This window comes from Malaclemys terrapin, chromosome 10 (assembly GCF_027887155.1).
Source record: "Malaclemys terrapin pileata isolate rMalTer1 chromosome 10, rMalTer1.hap1, whole genome shotgun sequence".
Taxonomy (NCBI): Eukaryota; Metazoa; Chordata; order Testudines; family Emydidae; genus Malaclemys; species Malaclemys terrapin.
Window position 1 is genome coordinate 50,788,385 of NC_071514.1, and position 6,468 is coordinate 50,794,852.

General features: G+C 46.6%; 1 protein-coding gene across 4 annotated transcripts in view; it reads right to left on the reverse strand.

Annotated features, from left to right (window-relative positions):
* Positions 1–6,175, reverse strand: part of LOC128844813 (ankyrin repeat and fibronectin type-III domain-containing protein 1-like) — a 601,031-nt gene extending 594,856 nt beyond the window's left edge. For all 4 annotated transcript variants that reach the window (XM_054042827.1, XM_054042826.1, XM_054042824.1 and 1 more), the window contains exon 1: positions 6,085–6,175. The gene's annotated coding sequence lies outside the window, so the exon portion shown is untranslated. The remainder of the gene's footprint in view (positions 1–6,084) is intronic.
* Positions 6,176–6,468: the final 293 nt, after the last annotated feature.

Consider the following 6,468-nt stretch of genomic DNA (forward strand, 5'->3'; position numbering starts at 1 on the left):
CTTGTGGTCAGCTTTGGGAATGCTATAGGATTTTTCAAACCCATGCCTGAATTTTAGCAGAGTCTCATAACCAGCTGGCCTTCCTTTTGTTCTTAGTTTTAAGAATTTCATTTTTCATCAAGTTGCTTTTCAATTACCACTGTTAAGTCTTTCCACAAGGGCTCAGTAAGGACAGTGGCCCACTGCTACCTCTCTCTCGGGGCCTAAAATTATCACCTGAGCAAAAGCACTGTCCTTAAATACTATTAATTTCTCTCTCAAACTTACCATCCAGATCCATCATATGTTCACTCTGAACCAAAGGTACTAAGACTGAGGAGCGTAGAGTTTTGTTTCACATAAATAGGCTCCACCAGGACTATTTAGTGTAATTTAGTTTCAGGGCCTGAAAAATCCAATTCCCAAATAAGAAGCTTTTGCAGGTGAACAAAAGGAACTAAGCCATCAATTGTCACAAAATATAAGCTTTCATTTAAAGAAAAAGTTTTTAGCCATTTTATTTGAGTGCGGAAAATTAGCAATATGAAGAGAATGGAAGCTGATGCAACTCTGTCTTCCCAAGTCTGCAACCGTCTTCCCAGCTTCACTGCCTCTGCTGCTGCTCCTAGCTTTGTCCAGCAGCAAAAATGAAACTGACCATGACAGCTATCAGTTTCATTGATATCACCGAGAACCCTAGAACAGCAGTGAAACTATCAAGAATCACACCTATTTCATGCTGCTACTGCTGTTTGGGAAAGCTCTCAGCAAAAAACATGGCACGAAACTGTGCCCTCGGATATGGCTGGGGACCCTCCCCCTCAACTAGAAGGCATCTGTTAATATTTTCAAGCCCTGCAGTATTATGGATACATCTGACTTGTGATTCCTTCTCTAAGAGCCAAGTGCTTTCATCTTCGCATGACAGTTAAATGGGGAAACTCACGCAGTTTCAAGATGATCTCAATGTCTCATAAAAAGTAGTATTAAGCCAGCTCTAAAAGGAACTCCCATTCAGCCCTGCTTGGATGACTGGAACATTCCTGGTGATCTATGCATAAGGAGGATGAGGCACAGCTAAGTGCATCTCTGACCTTCTTCCCCCACCCCTCCTGCACTGCCTAGCCCCAAGAATTCATATTTCACACACACACACACAGCCTCTAGGCCAAGGAAAAGATATACTACAAGATGTACAGCTAGAGAGCAGCTTGTGGGGCTGGGAAAACCCTATGACCTGAGGATGGGGAGGGACCAGAAAAAGTTAGAAGAAAGTATCAAAGACGAGAACAGATATGAAATGTGATGCAGCAGAAACAACATCCCTGAACACTGAATCCCACCTAGCTTCTACCCACCTTGGCAAATTAAACTCATTTTGATATCAGTTAAATGCCCATGATACATGTGCTATTGTCTTTAAAAAGGGACAATGGGAAGGATAACAAACATGAAAGGGGATCCCACCCCTGAAAAATTAATGTTTAAACCATCTGCCAAATGAAAGCTAATAGAGGGCTGCCATAACACTTGAGATTCCAGGTCTTCAGCTGGGCAACCCACCAGCAACAATTCTAGATCTCATCGTGCCCTGGCTCTCTCAGCCAGCTCCATTAAAAGCCATTGTCCATTTCATTTTTTTTATTAGTTTTCTATTAGAAGTGATGTGTCCCCATCCACCTGCCTCCCTAGCCACATTTATATTTATAAACCTGTTATGGATCCTCCTGATCTGTTACAGAACAGTGGATAAATATTCTCTTCTCCATGTAAAAAAAATACAGAGTATTACAGAGCTGGTGTCCATTCAATACCCTGCAGTATGCTACAGCAATCCATAACATGAATGATGCTGGAAGGTGGACACCTATAAAAAAAAATTGCAGTGCTTCCACAATTGACAATAACTAGACTCTTTAAAATTAAATTGTTAAAGCTAATAAGGTGAATTTATTCCTCAGATTATAAATCACTGGAAGGAAAGGGTTTCTAATTAAAAATACTGATTGCCTCAACAACTGTTATGCCAAGGTTATCTTCTAGCTATTGATTTAATCATCCCTGAGGGATGCACAAAACACTAACAGTCCCATGATTTTTCACATGACTGAATATTGAAAATACAGTTTGCTCCTCCCTACCAACATCAGCTGGCATTTTTCGTTTGAGGAAGCTATTATTATTTGCACAGCGCTGGGATGCTAGGTGCTTTATATGTGAGGAAACTCTTCTCTCTGAGAAAACACATTGGGAGGGGGGTCACATCACTTTTCCTACAGAAGCTCCTGTTTCTCCCCCAAGATTTGTTATCCTCAGCTAAACCATACGGCCCATTCCCTGAATGGTTTCATCCTAGTGGCTTTTACTGATGCACAAGTGATATCTCCTCCGCCTCTGCAGACACTCTGCAGCACTATCTGGACATACCCAATGCTGCAAGTTTCGTACTTCTGGGGAATGTTTGGCTGCCTCTTGGTGGTTATAAGAAAAGAGACTGGAGGTGGGGGGAGGGGAGGGTCGCTCTCTATGGATGCAATGGAAAATGTCAAGTCCTTGGAACTCCAACTAGGCACAAACACATGCCCACAAACTTTTCAAATACATTACCCAAGAATGTTCTTGGCACAAGCTTCTTTGCAGTTACCCATGCTGGCTGGGCAAAAGTCATAGCTAGACCCATCTCTGGCTCTCTGGGGAGAAAGAGTTGACTTAATGACAGCTCCACCATTTGAGGCAGGTTGGGGACAGAGGGGAGGCTACCGAACAAGTTCCAAGTTTCTTAAACATGGTAATAAAAACTTTATAGAAGTGCAGAGTACAGGAAAAATATTCTCCGAGCAGAAAAAGTGGGTGTGATACAACTAGGGGAAACCCAGGATTAAACCATACAAGGCAATGTTCCTCAGTCGCGTTGATCATTTCTAGGGTTACGAGTTCGAAAGGAGTAAAAATATTTACAATACAGAGGGGGAGGAGAGAGAAAGAATTCCCTCCTTACCTAAATGCAGTAATTCTCACCCAGAGACAAAGATAGTTTGAAAAGGAGAGGGAAAAGGATGAGATAATCCCTTCCTGTCATGATAAAGGTTCTGAAGAACTTAGACAATGTTTCTTGTCCAAATGCTGCAGACAAGAGAATAGAAATGTTGAACTAAGCAGTATACAGGACTGGCATGAATAGGAGCAGAGGTTGCAAAATAACTGATTGTTCCTTTAGAGCCCCACTGTACTTAAGCACATGCCTAACTCTAAGCATTGATGCCAATGGGATTTCTCATGTGCTTGAAATTAAGCATGTGCTTAAATATCTTACTGAATCAGAGCCTAAAGGAACAAAGCTCTAAGACTTCTCTGCTCCCTCTTTTTGAAAGATGTATAAAGATCTTCTTGACTAAATCCAAGAATCAGCCTCTTTAAAAGAACGTCTAAACCAGGAGTCGGCAACCTTTCAGAAGTGGTGTGCCGAGTCTTCATTTATTCACTTTAATTTAAGGTTTTGCGTGCCAGTAATACATTTTAACATTTTATAAGGTTTCTTTCTATAAGTCTATAATATATAACTAAACTATTGTTGTGTGTAAAGTAAATAAGGTTTTTAAAATGTTTAAGAAGCTTCATTTAAAATTAAATTAAAATGCAGAGCCCGCAGGTGGCCAGGACCCAGGCAGTGTGAGTGCCATTGAAAATCAGCTCACGTGCCACCTTTGGCATGTGTGCCATAGGTTGCCTACCCCTAGTCTAAACACATTCTACTATTAGGAAAGCCACTCCTGTGGTTTTGACTGGCTAAGTTTCAATGCCACCTGTCTGAGAACTTCTGCTGGCTGCCCCTCTCAGACAGACCCTGAAAACAATCCAACCTCAAATTAAAAAGCAAAAGGCCAGCACAGGAACCAGACAGAACTAAACGCCTCATCACACTGGGATAGAGGGTAAACTTTTTATCACCCTGGGATCCACAATTCCCCTCCACAAAAGACACACAGAAAAAAATATATCACACCCACTCACAAGAAACAGAAAGCAGCCTGCTGGAAGCAAACATTTACTGCACAGCTGTCTCCTCACCAGAACTTTCATTTTATAGGGAAATCCTTTTTAAAAAAATTAAGCCCCAATGATGGAATTAACCTGTCAGATGAATAAAAAACTCCAGTTTGCTAAACAATGCACTGTAATTATCAAGGACCTCTTGAATAAGCAAGCCATTCAAATGAAATCTGCTGTGAAGCCAATTTAGTTACATTGACAATTAAACCTTTCTTAAAATGAAAGGCCTAGCAAGAATAAAGCTGTTCAAGGAATAAACTCACTGCACAGCCTGCATCATGACTTCTACACAGAGGGATCTGTGGGGCTTGCCTCCACTCCTACCCCGGAGGACGACGATGGGGTGAGAAGCTATTTCAAGGCAGATTCTTTTCATGCAAAAGGGCTGAAACTGAACAGCAAAACAGCATTACAAGAGCATTGAGTAATCCTATCCATGCAGTTAGCGTTTTGCTATCCAATTAGCTAGTCCAAGTGTAAGAGGAAAAGTCTATTCCAAAATCAGAAGATATTTTGCAAGGCATGGCCTATTGAAATAGGTGTACAATAGTTTGAAAAAAAATCAAAATAAAAAAAATGGATACCAGAGCAATGAAACAGTAAATTACTGTACCACGACCAGAGGAATCTGTTTTTGGATTGAGAATCAGGGAATCCACATTAGCACTTCAGGTGCAGAAGAGTTTGGAAATTCCTTCTGCTGCTCTCCCTTTCCAACTCTTCCTGTTGCTGTTGGAGGCATGTGTCCCTCTTCGCTTCCCCGCCCCCCACACTTCGAAAAAGAGTCAGAAATGGTTTTAAAAAAACATGCTGTAAAATTCTGCCAACGTCTCCCTCCCTGTTCCTCATTAAAGCAGACAGCCTTGCTCACTTGTTCCGCTGCCTAGCGAACGGGATGTTCCCCCACCGCATAGTCTGGGCTGGGAAGCAGGAAACCTGTCCTTCCACAAAAAGAAGAACAGGAGTACTTGTGGCACCTTAGAGACTAACAAATTTATTAGAGCATAAGCTTTCGTGGACTACAGCCCACTTCTTCGGATGCATATGCATCCGAAGAAGTGGGCTGTAGTCCACGAAAGCTTATGCTCTAATAAATTTGTTAGTCTCTAAGGTGCCACAAGTACTCCTGTTCTTCTTTTTGCGGATACAGACTAACACGGCTGTTACTCTGAAACTTGTCCTTCCACAGGAACCCTTGCAAATCACAGACCTGATGCAAAACCAAGTGCATGTAAGCTTGGTTCCCCTATCTGCACTCGGTCTCGAGAGCCAGTGGTCACACTCGTCCATGGGGTAACTGCCTTGGAAGCAACGGGACTATGGCGAAAACGTCCCCCTTGTTTCCGAGGGATCAAGCAGCAATTGCCCTGCCTAGGTCTGTGTCTCTGCAACACAACCCGGCACACGCACAGCACGGAGAGCACTACGGGATTTCCAAGGAGCAAACACGCCCGCGGAGCCAAGCCGGGCTTAGCCCGACGGAGTAACGCCCTAACCCGGGCGACTCGGGGCTGCGGCCGCCGGCTGAACTCCGGTGAGGATGCATTAGCGGCAGCAGGAGGAGGAAGCAGAGGCTGGCTCTGCAGAAGCTGCCTCAGCCGGTCCAGACACAGACCCGGCAAGGATCGGAAACGCTGCCCCAGCCTCTCCCTTCTCCTCCCCGGCCCGCTTCCTGGGGGTCCTTGGCTGCAGGCTTCTGAACTCCCCCATCCCGCGCCAGTCTGGAGGAGTAGAGGGTCCCAGAGCTAACCCCTCCGCCCCCCAAAGACATGTCCTGGCAGTGCTTACCCAGCCACTCACGCACGCACCTGCGGGGCTCCCTCGCTGCCCGCCCCCGGGAGGTGTCCGGGCTACCCACGCCACCCCCAATGGCCCAGTCCCATGCAACGCCCTCCCCCTTTCACCCAGCACCCAGCCCCTCATTGTGTTCATGATGACCCCTGCCCAGCGCCCCCTGCACCCACCTCTGTATGCCTCCTCTGCCCCCCGTCGCTCCCTGCCTGCGTACCCCGCGGGGAGGAACTCACTGCCCTCGGGGAAACAGCAGCCCCTTACCCGGAGAAAAGTCGGGGGCAGGCACAGCCCGGGACAGGAGGCGGGGACGCTGCAGGCTCCCGCCGCCCACAGGACACACGGCCGCTGTCGCCATGGCCCGGCCTCTCTCCGGCAGTGCGGGGAGAGAGAGCTGGGCGGCCCCGCCCACTCCCGCCCCTGCGAGCGGCGAGGCACAGGGGTGCCGCTGGGGACAAGGGCAGGAGAGCCTGAGACGGGCCTGGGGGGCAGGTCACTGGAGAGCCAAGAGCCAGTGAGGGGAGCCGGTTACGGGGAGGTGGGGCCAGGAGGCGCTGAGGGGGGTGGTCACTGACACTGAGGGAGGTGGGGCCAAGAGCGCTGGGGAGGCCGGTCACTGGGGAAGTGAAGCCAACAGCCGCTGAATGG